Here is a 16,542-nt window from a genome sequence, read left to right on the forward strand (position 1 = left end):
TGGGCTGGGAGCTGCCTGCTGCAGGGCTCCATGTAGAGCCAAAGGCAGCTCTCAGCCTGGTGCCGGTGTGTGATGCTTAAGCTGGGGGGGGTCTTTGCCATCCTGGCATGCATGGGTTAGTGTGAAGGCATCAGCCATGTCCCCACTTGTGTCCTTCCCTTCCAGTGGTTTTTCAGGGGGATGCACAGCGAGCACTGACAGACCTCCACATCGTGAGGGCTAATTTTTTGTCCTCTTTCACATTCCCTTGGAGGGCTACATTGGCCTAAAACCATGTTTTGATCAAAAGGCAACTGAAAAACTTGCAGAAAATCAGTCCAGAGCCTTCCATGTCTCAGGACACTGGTGTAGGGCCAGACCTGACATCTCATGTTGCATCCATGAGTCCCTGTGGAACACTGCGCTGGTGTCATGGAAGTAGGTGTGCAGGTCCAAGAGCACTCACTGAGCACAGCGTGCCCGTTGGCACTCAAGGTCTAGTGGTCAACAGCCTGTGCGATGGTGTTGTCTGGTCCTGCAGCAGGAGGGTCACATTGCTCCCACCACCATCTGCTCTGGGACCACTGGTCTAGCGCTGGACTTGAGTAAAAGCTTGTTGCTTTAGGTTGCCCTTCTCTCTGGGGGAAGAGGATCCTCTCCTGTGCAGGGGATCGTGGCACTTTTTTACTGCTGGCAGCCAGGAAGGCCTGGCTGGGGAGCCAGCACCCTCTCTGCCAGCAGGAGAGAGCCAGGACAAGTGTCCTCCAGGCTGCCTGCTTGGGCAGCACAGGGGAAGGACACCACCTCCCAGGCACTTCTGGGCACAGGTAGTTACAGCGAGCTCTTACCATCAGTCCTTCACTGTGTTTCTGAAACATACCCAACAAAAGAGGCATCTTCCAACATGTGCCAGAGTGCACGAGTGATGCACAAACATGATGTGATGACAAGGGTGAGGAGTGGCAGCATTCCCAGTTATCCAACAGGCAAAAGAGCTGCCTGCAGGGGCTACATCCCGAAGCTGTGGGGAGCTGTCTTCAATTCTGGTCCCCACTGCTGAGTGGCTGATTGCTCAGCGTTGTGGAGCACGCATGTCCTGCTATACGCAGCCGGTCCTGCAGCATCACTCCCAGTTCCTGCCCCGCTGAAATCGCAGGGCATTCTCAGGTGCTGTGAAATCCTTGTCTAAAGGATTTCAACTGCTCAAGGAGAGTCATCCAGAATGGGCCACAGCTCCTTGCTGGGCACCTACCCACACAGCAAGGGGAAACTGCTACATGCCAGAGCACTCCATGTGGGCATGCATGCTGCTCCTGGAAAAGTGGCTGTCGAGCATCCTATGCCTTGAGGGGAGGAGGAGGAGAGCAGGGTGATGGGCCCTGCTGGAGACACAGGCGCTGGAGTCAGCTCCTGTCCTGGGACATGTGGTTCACTCCTCATTTCCTTGCATCATTCACAGAGGTAAATGCCCCTTCGGGAGGCCACATCCAACACCCCTCTTGGCCAGAGGCAAAGCTGTGGTCTATTGTGGTGTGGGGCTGCTCAGGGCTTTCTGACCCCCACATCTCCCCACATGCAACCAGAGCAGGGTGTTGAGAGGGAAAGTGATGCCCAGGGCTCACTGCAGCGGGACTGTATGGTGCTGGTGGTTGGAGGTGCCTCGCCAGCCGCAAGGATGGGTTCCTGGGAGCGAAACTCCCTGCAGGCTGTAGGTTGAGGCCAGTTTCTGGGTCTGGGAGGTGCTGCAGCTTGGCCTAACCCACCCCACACACAGCCAGGCCCTGCAAACCCCACTGGGTCCCCCTCAAACAACCTTTGGCCTGTGATCCATGGGACATCCAACTCCCCCACTGTGTGCAGGAGAAAAGAGAAGCCAGAGCCTCAGCCAGCTCACAATCTCCTTTGGTTCTGCAGATGCAGGGTGTGAGAAAATCCCTCTTCTGCTCTGGTGCTGGGAAAGACAGGGCAACTTCACAGGGGAAAAGCTTTTGCTTGAGGCATTTACACGTTGGATCTGACCACCGAAAAGCAAAATGTCCCAGGAAAGGCACCAGCTGGAGGTGGGAGAATCGTGCATTGATGCACAGGGACTCCATCACCTGGAAAACACAGGACAACTTCCCTGTGCTGCCATAGCTGGTGCTGGGAGAACATGAGCAGGATTACGTATAGAGGCTTATCCATGTTTATGCCCAAATTCACCTTGTCCACCTCTGCCTTCCTGGTACCAAGCTGCTGACAGCCCGGCAGAGCTTCAGGATGTGCTGCAGCCTTTCCCGGGGAAACACACTTTAAAATCCTAATTGTGAGTCTTGTTCTCATCTGACCTACTCAACACCACATGATCCATGTAGCAAATCATCTGGGTACTGAGTAATTACAGCTTAGTGCTAATAAATGAGCATCAAACTCGTAATTATCTGCAGAAGTTACTTGATGAATGGTTTAAAGAGCCCCACCATGGATGCAGCCACATTTGGCAGGAATGAAAGGCTGTCCACAGTCAGGGGATGAGTCAGTGGGAGAGGCGAGCTCTGGCCCTTCCATTACCAGTGGCAGCAGGGTGAGGTTAGTGCTGCCTTCTGCATGGTGGATTCTGGTTTGCACCCCATTAGGCCTCCAGAGAGTCTCACTTCCTGGCTCCTTCAGAGCCCACCACGGCACTCTGGGCACCAGCACTGACAGCAGATCTGGTACGTCCAGGGGGAGTTTTGCTTCCTGTTGTGGACAGAGAAAGCATGAAGGAGAAATCCAAGCTGTGTTTCTGCTTCTCTTTAGGTTCCCAGACTGGGGATTGTTTAGCCTTTGGACAAGTCTCTGGGGCTAACTGATCGAGGGGGAATGCTGTCGACACCCTCACAATGATGTGCAGTGATGGGATCTGGAGCAGGCTCAGTGCATGCAGCCGCCTGGTGACATGGTGAGGGGCTGCACCGCAGCTCTGCCCTCAGCCAGAGGCAGCCGGGGCCCCACTGGGTCCAGCCCCAGCTCCAGCCATGGGACAGGCCTGGGAAAGCAGCTGTGCTCCCAGGAGAGGTGATGCTCGGCATCAACCTGATGTGATGGGGCTCCTCAGCTCAGCTTCAGCCGCTTTCCTCTCAGTGGCCCCTCCCATCCCCCAGCCTGTGCTCTGTGCCCAGGCTCAGCACACTCCATCCCTCCAGACCACGCTGGGTTGTGCTGCTGCTCCCATTGGGACAGGTAGGACCTGGTAGCCCCTGGCAATGCTCTGAAGCTCCCTTGCCCACTGCAGCCCACCAAGCAGCAACCTGAGGATGCAGGGAGGTCCCAGCCTCCTGCCCCTCTGAGCAGTGACTCCCTGGTCGTAGCAGGATCTTGCCTGGGCACACAGCATCCACACTGTGAGCGGCATTCCCTTCCTCTGGAGTTAGTGGGAATCTGTTTTCCAAGCCTGTAATCCTCTGCGGTGGATATAAAGCTGAAGAAACCCACCCAAGCTACTGCAGTATGGGCAATCCAGGTACCTCCATGGCAGTTGCCTGCTGCAGGAAGTGTTGTTTCCATATGGAAATAAACTGAAAATGAGGATTTTCCCCCCTTGCTCTGTTAAGCCACGTGCACCACAAGCAGTAACTCTTGGCTGACTGAGGAGTGCTCAGCAGTGCTCTTCCACTGACTAAATGAAAAAGCATCTGAACCAGGAAGGTTCTCTGAAGGTCCTTGTAGCCCTGATTTGTGATTGTTTATTCCCGGCAGCAGAGCAGAATCCATTAAAATGGATGTGCCTGTTATGGAGCACGTTTCCCTGCTCCCTGCAAGGTGCAATTACAATAATGAGCTGCACAAGAGTGAGACCAGCTTTTCAAGCAGCAGGTCCTGTGAGCAGCTTTAGCTCCACACACCAGGGTACAATGGGCACAAAGGTATGACAATGGGAAGGGACCTTTCACCTAGTTCTCCCTCCTCCAGGCTCCCATGGTCAGTGGGACCTGGAGGCAGTGTCAAAGCATCCACCCTGCCCATCGCCTTGTGTCCGAGAGCACCATGCTGGAGGAGCTGGAGGCTGCTGCAGGGTCCCTGCCTTTGGGGCATGTTCTCTTTAAAAGCTCCCATCCACATTCTCTTTGTGTTCATGTGTGAGTTGGTGGGAAGCCAGAAACTCGCCTGGCTTTGTAAGAAGGTGAGAGGTGAAAATGCTCCAGGAACCGGAGCTTTAAAATCAGTATATATGCTCTGCAGGACCCTCATGCTGGCTGGAGACTGAGACCCCCAAGTAGATGCACACTGGTTTCACCCAGCAGGAGCCTTCGGGAAAGCCAGATAAACCACCTCAATGGTAATTCTTCAGAGCTCTTAGATGTCTCCATCCAAGTTACAAACATTTCTGTTGTGCTGTCAGCTGAAGGACCCACTGACCTTCCAGGGGGGGGACCTGGGTGCTTCATCACAGCAGGATCAGTGCTGCTCTGCTCCCATCTATCTGGGGAAGAAGAGGACCTGGCTGGCTGTCAGGTCTCTGGCAATGGAGATTCCACCCCATCCCTCAGTGAAGTGCTTGCATAGCATATCACCCCACAGTGATCACTGTACGCCCTCTTTCTCATCTGAATTTCTGGGTGAAACTCCCAGCTCTGCTCAGCATCAGACCTGTATGAGATTAAAGAATCTTCCCACATCCAGTGCCAGCTCCCCACACAGGTTTCCATAGCTGGGCTGGAGTCACCCCTCTAGAGGAGGATGCACAGTCTCATAGCATAACTGCCCAGAAGGGATTTCAGCAGCAGCAGCACAGGCATCCTCTGCTCTCTGCTCCTCCTGGTGTCCACCTGCTTCTCCATAACCTCACAACTCTGGTCCTAACAGTCCAACCACAGAAGCCAATGGAGAAACTGGGAGTACAGGAGCTGCTTTGCACCCAGCAGCTGGGTGAAAAGCCAAAACCCAGTATCTGCCTGTCTATCTACAGGATAAACGCTGTGAGAACAGGCATGGGACAAAAGGAAGGGAAGCAGAAGCGAAGGGAACTGAGGCTCGTCTAGAGTGAGGGGTGAGGAGTTCACCATGGAATAGGGGCACTTCTCCACCAGTACCTAATCACTGGAGTACTGCAGACAAGTATTTGCAGACAAGTCCTGCAGCACCATTTAGTGAAACCGCATGGATAAACCCTCTGGTTAAAGCATTCCCTCTGGAGCAACAACTGCTTCTCCCATGCTCCTGCTGTGCTCTTCCTTTCCCTCTGTCCAGCCTTGTTATCCTCCCTGTTACAGTCTGGTCAGGCACAGCCATCAGCAGCAGGCCCGTCACCTCCCCATGCTCTGAGCACAGCCCCAGCTCCATCCTTCACTGGCCTTCTTCACCCTATGCTACAGGCTCCGCTATGGTGCTTGTTTCAGCATTGCTGCCTCTCCCCGAGCAGCAGCAGCAGGAGCTCACGTTATTTGGGATGAGCTTTTCTTGCTCTGATTTGCAGATTGTGGTTTCTGCCCAACGCGAACCTGCTGCAGGGGCCCCGATGCCAGTTTTGCTCTTGAGGAGGTGTTGGCCGTGCCCCTGCTGGAGAAGGACCAACCTCCCACCCTGAGCCCTGTCCAGCTTCGCTCCGGGTTTCAGCCACGTTGAGACAGAGGCCGTGTTGTTCCTGGGATGCCCGTCCATTCCCAGCTCCCAGATCAGCTTCCCCCTCTCCAGGCGGGCTCAGCCCCACACCTGGGTCTGGCAGGGTCCTGCTGCAACCTCCTGGGAAAAGCCCATGGGAAGTCAGCCCCTGGCAATCCCCGCAGTGCTTCCTGGCTCCGTGCTGCCTTTTGCAGGAGCCTATGTCACATACTCAGCTAGTGTATGCCCTCAGCATGCCTCTTGCTCCCTCCTCATCCTCACTAACAGACTGTGCTGTTCAGGAGGGTGCTTCATTTCCTGCTGGGGGGTTGCTCCCCAGCCCGTGCCTAGTGCCTGCTCCTGCCCAAAGGAGTTACCTCGAATTCCAAGAGCAGCTGTGCTGTGATTTGTTTCTCCTTAAACTCCCTTCACTTCAGCGCACATTTCCTCTCCTTCCCTTCCAGCTGCTGAGGTGTGAGCAGGGAGTAATCACTTGCTGAGTGCTCCAGGGGCGGGGGAACAGCTCCTTGCTTTCCTGGAAGGGCGAGAGGTTTTCAAGGTCCTTGGAGCACAGGTGATGGATGCTGAGGAAACTGAGTGCTCTGGAATGAGGCCATTGCTTTTATTCTGGTTACAAGCCCCATCTGGGTCTTACCAATTGCGTATTGCTTTATGTAATTCCTAAGCTAGCCTAATGCTGGGTGCAAAGGCTGGCAGCAGGGTATGTGCTACCTGTCCGTATGTGAGGCTGCAAGGAAGTGCAAGATGAAGGTTAATGTTCAAGGACTGCTCCAAATACGTGTGACAGTGAGGTGGGAAGCGTGGGAATGCTTCCCACAGTGTGGTGGGGCTAGGGTAGGTCCTGTGATGCCAGGGGCTGACTGGGTTTGGGGAGAGGCTGTTCTGGCTGCTGGAAGCCAGTTTCTCTTTTGCAAGGCATAAAGGTTACCCTGCAGCATCCTTGGAGGCAGCATAACACGCTGAAGGAGCCCTGACAGTGGCCTGGGCTGTGCTGGGCACAGAGCTGAGGAATGCAGGTACCTCTCCTCCCCTTCCTGCCTGTGTTGGAGTTTGGGGCGGGTTCCCACATGCAGTTTGGGATGTACATCAGAGAAAAGGGAAGCCTCAGTAGAGACCCTCTTGGCCTGCTCACTGCTCAGCACCTGCTGTAGTTAGTTACTAGCCCTTGCAGGTTGGGGTCACTTGTGTATTTGGATGGCAAGTGCTTTAGGATGGAGAGATGGAAGATGGAACACCTCCTGTTGCAGCTGTGGGTCCTTGCAGCTGGTCTGTAGGACAAGAGGCTGTACTGGCCCCCAGCTCGCTCCTCTGCCTGCTCCCCATGGCCAGTGTTAGATCAGGGATTGTTCAGTGCTGTTGTTAAAAGCAGGTTCTCAGGGCTGCAGAGGTCAGTGTATATGGGCAGTGAAGCTTCCCACCTTACACAAACTCCCCTCGCACATATGTATGGAAGGTACTCAATAACTACATTGTTCATAGCAGTTTTTCCTGGGACCCTGTGCCCTTTGGTCAGGGTTTTTATGCAACAGTTCTGTGTTTGCCCTCCAAGGTGAGGCTTTTGAAGCCCTGCAGCGGTTGTGGAGATAAACCCCTGGTTTCCAGGGTGGCATCAAGCTGTCCGTAGCCCATCACACCACTTTCCTCTGCCGGTGGCCACTGGGCACTTCTTCATTTCACCAGGCAGCAGCAGAGGTCCCTGCAGAGCGTGGCCCAGTTCACTAAACCTGCCCCTGCCTCGGCAGCATCCTTCCTCCAGCTCTTGGGCTCCCCTCGAGCAATCTCCCTTTGCCTGCTGCCAACAGGGATGGCTGAACTCTGGCCTACGAGGAATGCAAACCAGCACCTGAAATACAGGATGTATTGTAGGACATTGAGATGTGCAGGAGATGGCTTGAAACATGACTGTCCTTGCCTGTCAAACCCCAACTCCTTACCCAGGGGAGGAATCGTTGAGGGCTGGTTGTGTGAAGCCAGAGATGCACCAAGCACTGGTGCCTGGCAGCAGCGTGTGGCACCACCACCACCCATCACTGCACCATGGAGGGGTGTTGACAAGTGGATGTGAAGCCAGAAGAGCTTGTTCTGCGACAGGTGAGGCCGGTGGTTTGCTCCTCATGAAAGAGAGCTGGAGCTTGGATCAGGCTCTGAAATTCCCAGCCTCAACATGAGGTGGTGCAAAGCATCCACTTCCCATCGGTGAGAGCACAGCTCCCTTTGCAGCAGCAAGGAGGAACCAAGCGCTTCTGGGGAAGAACTGGAGATAAAGGATGTGCTAATGAAAGCTGGGAGAATGAAGTCATCAAATGTAAAATGAAAAGAGATTCTTCATGGGGAATTCATCCATCCCCACTCGTCCATCACCACAGCTGCCCGCCTGCTTTGTGGAAGCACTGGGGAGGGGGATTCACAAGTTAAAAGGGTTTTATTCCCCCTGTTTGCTTTCCACTGTAAGAGCAAATTTTAGAGGGGGAATCCTGCTTCATAACCCTGTGTTATTTATTCACCAGGCATCCCAGGCACGCGGAACAACTCGCGTGTCCCCATTCCTCATCCGTGAAGTGCGAACACTGATGCGTACCAGCCTTGGGCAGCAGGAGCAGCAGCGTCCCGAAGCTGCGTGGTAGAACACCCAGGCAGCCCCTGCTGGGAGCACACACGTCCTCCTGGAAGGGCTGCTGAGCACTTGCCACTCCAACACGAGCTGGTGGGAAGATGGAGCTGTTCTCCCCACCCCTGAGAACCTGACTCACTCTGGAGTGGTGAGCACATATATTAGCGCAGAGAGCTCTCCCTCCTGCTGCCCTGCCTGCTCAATTAAAGCACCACCAGAACCTGATCCCTCCGTGTTTTGAACACACGCAGTACGCATCACCACTGTAATTGTAAATATTTGCCCAAGGTCACCTCTGACACCTCCAGCTTTTAACACAGAGGTTCAATAATCTCAGCACTCATCAGGCTGTGGGAGGGGCTGTTGTCTGCTGCTGATCTCCTGGGAAAGCTGGGGACTTCAAAAATAAATAAATAAATAAATATATATACACACTCTGTCACTGAGCTGTGGTTTGGTGGATCCCAGCCTCCATGGGCCCAGCACCAGCTCTGTTCTAGGGATGGGGAGACAACCGTGCGCTCCCCTTGATGCTCTCAGTTGTAGCTGATTCCTGGAAGGCAGGGGAAGGTGCTGAGGCTGATCTGCACCGTGTAGTATCTGCAGCTGGTCCAGCCCCTGTGCTCCCCCAGACCTGCTGGCAATTTCTCCCTCTGTGTGTCACCAGAGCAGGGGTGACACCGGGGTGCTGAGCAGCTGCCACCTCTGCATGATTCTTGTTGGGGCTTATTTCTCTTTGGTGTACCAGGGGGAAGCCTGGAGGTCTCTGAGCTTGGGTCTGTTACAGTACCTGTGGTACCTGCATCCCTCGCAGTAGCTGCTCCCTGGCTGCTGCCACGGAGCCCCCAGTAACGGAGCTCTGCTGTGATCTCCAGCATCTGCCAGCTGTTGGTGGCCTCGTTCCTCCGGCAGCCTGACGTGCCATGTCTTGGGGCTGCACATCTGTGCCATGGCTCTTGCTGCTTCACCCCAGCCACCAGCGCCCGTGCTGAGCAGCCTCGAGCTGTTGCCGGCTGCCTGCTGTGATCTGAAGGCAACGCTGGCCTCGGAAAAGCAGCTTCAATTTCCTGCTGCCTGAATGAAGGAGGATGGGGCTGTATCGGGCCCTAATCGGGCCGTTTGTTCTCTTCCCATCAGTCTGCACAGATGCAGACGACAAGGACTCGTCCCAGGACAGCCATGAACTGCGTTACTTGGCCGCGACTGTGCAGGCTCCATTCTTGCTGCCAGAAAAGCAGAGATAGGATTTAATGCAGAATAAGTGGCACATATTAAATACCCACTGTCAGCTCCTTCTAGGGAAAAGGGCTTGGGATTCCTTTGCAGCGAGTGAGGTGGCAATAAGGCTGGCTGTGTGGTGTTGACCTCCACAGCTTGGTGGGGTACTGCTGTCTTCCTCCACTGAGAAGTCACAGTGGGACAGCTACCATGTGCTGTGTCTGGCTGTGAGAGTGCAACACGTGTGTGTGCACTGATGATGTTATCACAGCACAGGATAGCTGCAGGTCCCTGCTCACCAAACCCTCCTCCAGCACCTAGAAATTCTCTTCCCATCTCACCTTGAGGAGTTCGGGAGGCTTTTTCCTGGTGTTGATTTTAAAGAGATGGCTCAGTGAACCCCCTGCGCCATCTTCAAATATAAATAACCTGTGCAGCACATACCCATGTTAATAAGGAATAAACTTGCCTCCCTCTGATGTAACTGCAGTGGGTACATCCGTATGCACAAGGGCACCCCACAAACGACGTGGGTCACCCCATGGTCCTTTCAGCGTGCAGAGGGCATCATGATGGCCACTGCGAGAGGGAAAATCGCGGGTGACCAATTGGTCAGTGCAGTCTGCCCTAGTGAAAACCGGTGCGCTGGGGACCTGCCACCACCCTGGGGACCCGCTGATGCGCTGGGGACCCCCTGCCGGGCGAGGGGCCCGGTCTCGCCTCGTGCCCGCGGACACAAACCGCTCCATGTCGCATCGGCCTCCCCGCGGTCCCGGTGCGCGCAGGCGGTTACGGCTCGGCTCCGGTGCCCCCGGTCCGCGGTAACGCGAGGTGGGGGGGGGCGGACAGGGAGCGCGGTGCCTCACCTGCGGCGGGGCGGGGCGGGGCCCCTGGAGGGGCGGGACGGGACAGGGCGGGCGGGACCGAGCACGCCTGGCACCGCCTCGCTTCCCCCCCCCCCCCCCCCCCGGCGCTCCACTGCCGCTGCCGCCGCCGTCTCCTGCGTGCCTCCAAGATGCCCGGGCAGCGGCGGGGATGCTGCCGCAGCCCGTTGGTAGGTACTGGCACCGGGCAGCGCGGCGGGAGTGGGGGGGAACCGGAGGGCGGGGCCCTTCCCGGGGCTTTGCAGCAGCAAGTGGCGGGCGGGGGGGGGGGCTCCTGCCCTTCCCGGGAGCCGGTGCCCAGCGGCGGCTTCCGCCACCCCCACCCGGCGCGACCGGCGGCCCAATGCGGTCGCGAACGCGCCCCGCGGGGAGACCGGAGGGGGGGGCAGCCCCTTCCCCCCACCCTCCCCCCGTGGCGGGGGCGGCAGCCGCGAGGAGCCCCGGGCTCCCCTCTCGGGCCTTCGTCCGCTGGAAGCGCGGCTCGTCCCCGGCTGCCTGTGGGAGAGGGAAACGCCGGTCCCGCCAACCGGTTTAACGACCCGGCCCCGGTGGAGCGGGCCGCGGCTTAGCTCCCTGCGCGTTTCGGTTCCCGGTGCTGCTGGCAGAGATCGGGGAAGGGATCACACACCCCACCTCCCCCCCCCCCCCCCCCCGCCGCCCCCGGTGACAAAGTTCGGTTCAATGGAAGTTCCGGGGTAACGGAGCTTCTCGCAGGGCGAGCGCTGGGAACGGGCGAGATGTGCTCGGCCCCGGGAGGCGGCTCCGGTGGTTTACAGCTCCCGGCGCTGTGATCGCCGCCGCTTGCACCGGAGTGTGGTTTTTTGACTGTTGAGCTGTCGGAAAACGCTCCCGAGCGGCCCGCGGGAGCCGCCCTCCCTCCTCCCGTGCTGGGTCTATGTGTCTCGGCTCCAAGGCCACCTCAGCCGCGGGTTTCGGGGCTCTGCCGCGCGGCTGCGGAGGGCTGTGCCGCGGCCAAGGGCCGCGCTGCTGAGCGGGTTCGCGAGTTTCTGGGGAGGGCAAATGGCTCTTGTTGCTCCATAATTGCCTCAAGTCTGGACACGCCGGCCTGTTGATGGCTCCGGCTATGCCTGCCCTGCCTGGCTGCCGCCCAGGCTTCCGCGCGCTCCCGGCGAGCCCTGGAACCTCCACTGGGCTTTTGTTGTTGGAAGGCGGCTTCAAGGAGACCGGCTGGGCTCGAGGAGCTCTGCAGGCAGCCTGAGGCCGGCAGCCGGTGCCCGCCGGGCTCCCGGGCATAGGTCCAGCGGCGGGGTCACTGCTGGGCAGCATCCCTCAAGGCCAGGTGGTGCCAACACCTGTGAGCGTGGGGTCGAGTGGGGCCCGAGTTGCTGCTTGACCCTTATTATAAGACCAATGGTGCCCTTCCTTCCTCATCCCTGCTCCGGCGAGGCCGCTGTGTGTGGTGGCGGTGGGTCTGTGCCTGCGGGAGCCCCTTGCCTTCCGTGGGTGCCCTGAGCTCTGCGCTGTGGCCATCGCTGCTGTGTTCCGTCTGCCAGGAGCACGCTCGAAACTCCTTGCTTGACTCCTGCCCCTCACGAAGGGGGAGTAAAACAGAAGCAGGGGAGGCTGGTTGTGGCAGTCTGCTTGCCCCAGACAGTGATGTTGGAATGCTGTCATGCCCAAGGGGGGAGGGGGTATTCCCAGAGGATGCTCCTGGGAAAAGACAGTGAATGGGATAGAAAAATGAGGCGGGAGAGCTTAAGTCGGGGACAGGAGAGGTTGCATTGGCTCGGGCAGGTGGTGTTATTGCTACAGAGCCTGGGTGTGCCAAAACGCAGGCAGTTAGAGACGGGTCTGTGCCCTGTGGAGCCTTCTGCAGTGGGTGCCAGAGCTGGGTGCCAGCGGTGTGGGGTGCAGCGAGGTGCTGAGAGCTGCCTCTTTTGTAACTGGGCTTGAGAGGCAGGCATGGAGCTGCAGTGGGTGATGAATTCCCTTCCCTTGCCGAGTGCTCATGCTCCAGTAGCCTCGTTGGCACCAGCACAGCTTGGGGGGTGATGTGCTAATGAGTTGTATGTCACTGCATATATATATATGTGTTTGTGTGTATATATATATATACGTATGTGTGTGTTTGTAAGCAGGGTGGGATCATCCTAGAGACCACACGAGATAGATGACATTTTTAGAATCAGGATTGTCTCTTGATCATCTCCTCCAGTTGATGTTTCCAGACCTGCACTCGGGGTTTCGCCCTGAATCCCCTGGGCTGTGGCTCTGAACAGCTTTCTACAGTTGGTGGTTGGGGCCACTGGACCCTCTGAGGGGGAGGGTGGGGGGTTGAGCTGTTATCTCAGGTAAGCTTGTGGCTTTGGGAGTTGTCATGTCTCAGAAGCTGGTCACTGGGGGGCTGTGGCTCTCGGCTGTCCCATCAGAGCCACTGAAACCAGGACTTTCTCTGCCAGCTGCATGGCTGGTTCTTTGCACAGAGCTCATAACCGTGTGATTGTACCTCTGGAGGGAGTTACTGCTTCCCATAATGTACCCACCTTCACTGGCTTGAAACCTCCCTGAGGCAGCTTCTGCCTTCTCTGGGAGAGCTGTCAGGATGTTAGTTCGGGAGGGTTTGTGGCTGCAGAGGATGTTTCCCCTGAGCATCCTCCTCTGGAGGAACAAACAGCCCTGGGAAGGTGTGGGGTCAGGGTCTGGTCTCAGGGCCTGGTCTCCTTGCCATGGCTTCAACCTGCGCTACTTTTGCTTATTTTTAATGTTGTCCCCTGGAAAAGGGGCACATGTTGTGGCTGAACAAGCGCCTGCCTTCACCGTCAGCTCTTTCCCATGAGCAGCGCCATCCCTCCCTGCACTGGGAGGACGCGGTGGGGGAGCTGGTGGCCAGCCTCCCTCCGCCGTCTTTCCCAGTCACTCGCGGTGCTGAGCCCGAGGCACCCAGATGCCAGGGCAGGGAGGTCACGGATGTGAAGAATGGGGCATGTGTGCACTGCTGAAAGCAGCCTTGTGCGAGGCGAGGGCTGTGGCGCCGGGAGCGGCTCATCGCAGGTCAGGGGCTGCCTTCCTGTTTCCTTACACACGGAACCTCGTGCTGGCTCTTCTGGCTGGCACCAGCCTCCCATTAGCTGGGCATGGAGCAGGGTATGGTGCTGAGCCCCGAGCCGGCAGCTTGCCTCATTCTTGGTGGAGATGTGGGGCAGAACTGCAGGCACAGGGCTGCACTGGCATCCCTGGGATGTGCAGTGCTTGGTGGCTTCGGTATCTGCCCTCCCCTTGTTTCTCGCCCAAGCACAGCCGGCGGCAGAATAGCATCCTTTGTGCCCCTGGACACGCTGGCCTTTCTCAGGAAATAGCCTATTGTGCTCGCTGGCATCGCCGGGCCCCGTCATCGCCTCCTCTGGCTGCCTCCGCTCTGTCCCTGCCCACACACTGCCCAGTGGGCAGAGGAGCGGGTGCTGCGCAGTGGGACCACCGCGGGGCTGGGGCTCAGAGTGCCTGGCTGTCCCTGGCCCGCTAAGTTAACGCTCCGGGTTGCATGCTCTGCCCTATTGCTGGTGACATCCTGCCCCACGGGGCTTGGGTACCCCAGACCTGGCACCCTTGGTGGGGACCCACCTATGTGTGACCTCAGACCTCCTTGTCCTCTCCGCATGCCCCCTTTCAGCGCCATGGAGCTGGGCTGCTTTCGCACAGCTTGTCCCCACGTCACCGCCTGGCCTTGGCTTTCTCCCCGAGCAAACAGCCCTGACGTGCCAACAGTGCCGGAAGGGCCGGGGGCATCAGGGCATCCCTCTGCCGCCCCTTTGCACTGCTCTTCTCTTGCCTTTGGAGCCCTCCTCACAGCCAGGCTTAAGCTGTTGTCCCTCTCATGTCCCTGTCTCCACATTCCTCCCCCCAATGTCCCCTGTTCTGTGTGCGGGTGCTTGTAGGGGCTGTGGCTGTCCCAAGCATCCCCCAGTGTCACATCAGTGGCTGCTGTAAGAGCCGGAAGCTGAGGAGGGGATGCTGCACTGCTGCAAGCACCATTGCTTCCCCCATCACTAGGAGCACGGGAAAGCCTGATGTGCTCCAGAGCTCCAGGGCTGCTCCCTGCCTTGGCTAGGGCTGTCCGGGGATGGTCCAGGCGTGTTCAGGTTGTGCTGAACCACGGGAGCCTTTTAAACTGAAGTGGAAAACTCCTGTGGGATTCAGAGGGTGTTTCCCGATGAAAGCAGTTTGTTATTTAAAGCTGCTCTGGCTGGATTTGTCCGAGGAGGATTGTGCTTGCAGCTGCTGCAGCCTGGCCTGGGCTGGGTGTTGGCAGCCGGTTTTGTTTCCTTTTGGGCATTTCCTGCAGTATTTCCATGCTGTGGAAGGAAGAGGGTGCGGATGGGATCCGGTTCAGATGCGAGCTTCAGCCAGTGCCCTGTGGCTGAGCAGCGACAGTTGCTCTAACCAGGCAGATTGAAAGCAATGCTGGATTTGATGCTGCCGCATTTGAGAGTAGAGAGACTAACTAGAAAAGGGGATGTTGTGCGGTATGTTCTTGTTTGGTTTTGTGTTGCATGTTGCAGACTTGGGTACTGCAAGTTCTCAGGTCTCAAACCTGCATTCTGCGTGTCTCGCTATCTGGGCTATGCTTAGGAGGGAAAAGGAAAACCCGGTAGCTTGTGAGAACTCATAGGAAACCTGCTACATCAGTGGAAAGCTGAAGCCAAATCCCTGCAATTCCTTTTGCGGCCCGTGCAAGAAGCCCTCCTGCAGGCCTTTGCTAGCTTGGCACAAGAGGCTTGGCATGCTTCAGGGTGCCTGGGCTTTGCATGCCACTGCAGTGGGCTCCTCAAGCAAATGGGGCTCTGTGCAGAACATCACTCCTGTTGTTTGTAACTGGAATTCAGGTCCAAGGGGGAAGTGAATGGCTGGGTCTGTTTGTTCCTCGCTCTGTAGACGCGGGAGCCAGACCGCATCGGAGGAATGGCCTAGAAATTAGATTTCATTTTAATACACAAACCCAGTGTTGAGCTGGGTGACCAACAAGGGGAAAACCAACTTCAGGCAGCAGTCAGAGCCCTTCCTGAAGCGGGGCTTAAGCACAGCACAGTGAACGTAAGCTGGCTGAGGATCTGTATGGAGTAAAGTTGTGGACACGCATCCCTCTGAAGTGCAGCTGTGCAGCATCCTTCAGCAGCACATCAGAGAGGACGTAGAATAAATGAGCTTCCTGCTTCTTCAGAGGGGCGCAGGGAGAGTTCACTGTGCCTCATGGATGGTCATCAGAACCCCACTGCATCTGGCTGTGCGGCTGGGCTGATGAAACCAAGGCAGGGTAAGGCTGTGTTGATAACGCTTGAGTGCCAGGTTGTCATCAACATGGATCGGAGGTTCCTGCTTTGCAGCCCGCTCCTGGGCTGGGGAGAGAAATGCTCCTCCAGGCAGTTAGGAGTGAGCTGAGCAAGGAAAGCAGTCTGCATTTAGGAGTGATTTCAGTTGTTTAACCCAGTGCCCATAAAGGTGGTGGTGATGTGTAATGAAGTCGTTCGGCGTGCTCAGCCTCGGTCTGCTGCCTGCTCAGCTCTCAGAAAAGCTGGGGAATTCGGATGAGAAGGAAGGCATGGATTTTCAATGATGTGCAGAGAACCAACTAGATTGGAAAAGACCTTTGAGATCATCAAGTCCAAGTGATGAATTGCTGCACAGAGGTGGTGATGCTCCAGAAACGTGCTCTGTCAGGGTCCAAAGGCAGCTGGGCAATGGGGGCAGTTGCCAAGGCAAGCCTGAGCTGGGGGCAAAGTGTGCTGGCCTGTTACGAGCATGTGATCAGGCTCTTTGAGGGGCGTTTTGGTCTTGAAACTGCTGCTGGTCTCAAGGTCACCCAGGGGTTTCTGCCACTGGGAACAAGCCTTGTGCTGGCTGCGATGATGTGGTGCTCCCAGGAAGGCCCCTTTTCCCAGTTCCTGTGTGTTTTCGATGGCTGAATGCTCCAGGTGCAGAAGTGCAGGAGCTCTGGTTTGTTGCAGAGATGCGTTGGCTCAGGCCATGCACTGGTATCTCTTTTATCCCGGAGCAGGTGATGTGTTGTGGGAGCTGCTGGCGCTCCACTGGCGGCATGTCCGGAGCTGCCTGCGCATGCCACAGCATCCTGCGCTCCTCTCCAGGACTCCCGTTGCTGGGTCTTCCCTTGGATTACTTGGCTTCAGTGTTCACGTCGTGATCTCCTCTCTGCAGGCAGCTCCCCAGTGCTGAGCAGCGTGCTCGGGGTTGTAGCACAGGGCAAGGGTCCTGAGCTGCAGCAGGATGAGCCAGGCCCCACTGCGCTCACTGAGCAAG

General features: G+C 57.1%; 2 protein-coding genes across 2 annotated transcripts in view; one reads left to right on the plus strand and one right to left on the minus strand.

The window, feature by feature from the left end:
- Nucleotides 1-16,542, minus strand: part of TSC22D3 (TSC22 domain family member 3) — a 233,990-nt gene that overhangs the window by 42,404 nt on the left and 175,044 nt on the right. The window lies entirely within an intron of this gene.
- The window catches only part of MID2 (midline 2), a 63,646-nt gene continuing 57,448 nt past the window's right edge, over nt 10,345-16,542 (plus strand). The window contains exon 1 of the mRNA XM_061445595.1: nt 10,345-10,442. The gene's annotated coding sequence lies outside the window, so the exon portion shown is untranslated. The remainder of the gene's footprint in view (nt 10,443-16,542) is intronic.

Source organism: Pezoporus flaviventris, unplaced genomic scaffold, assembly GCF_033815535.1.
Source record: "Pezoporus flaviventris isolate CSIRO_AGI_PZ_B2104156 unplaced genomic scaffold, CSIRO_AGI_Pfla_v1 ptg000005l, whole genome shotgun sequence".
NCBI lineage: Eukaryota > Metazoa > Chordata > Aves > Psittaciformes > Psittacidae > Pezoporus > Pezoporus flaviventris.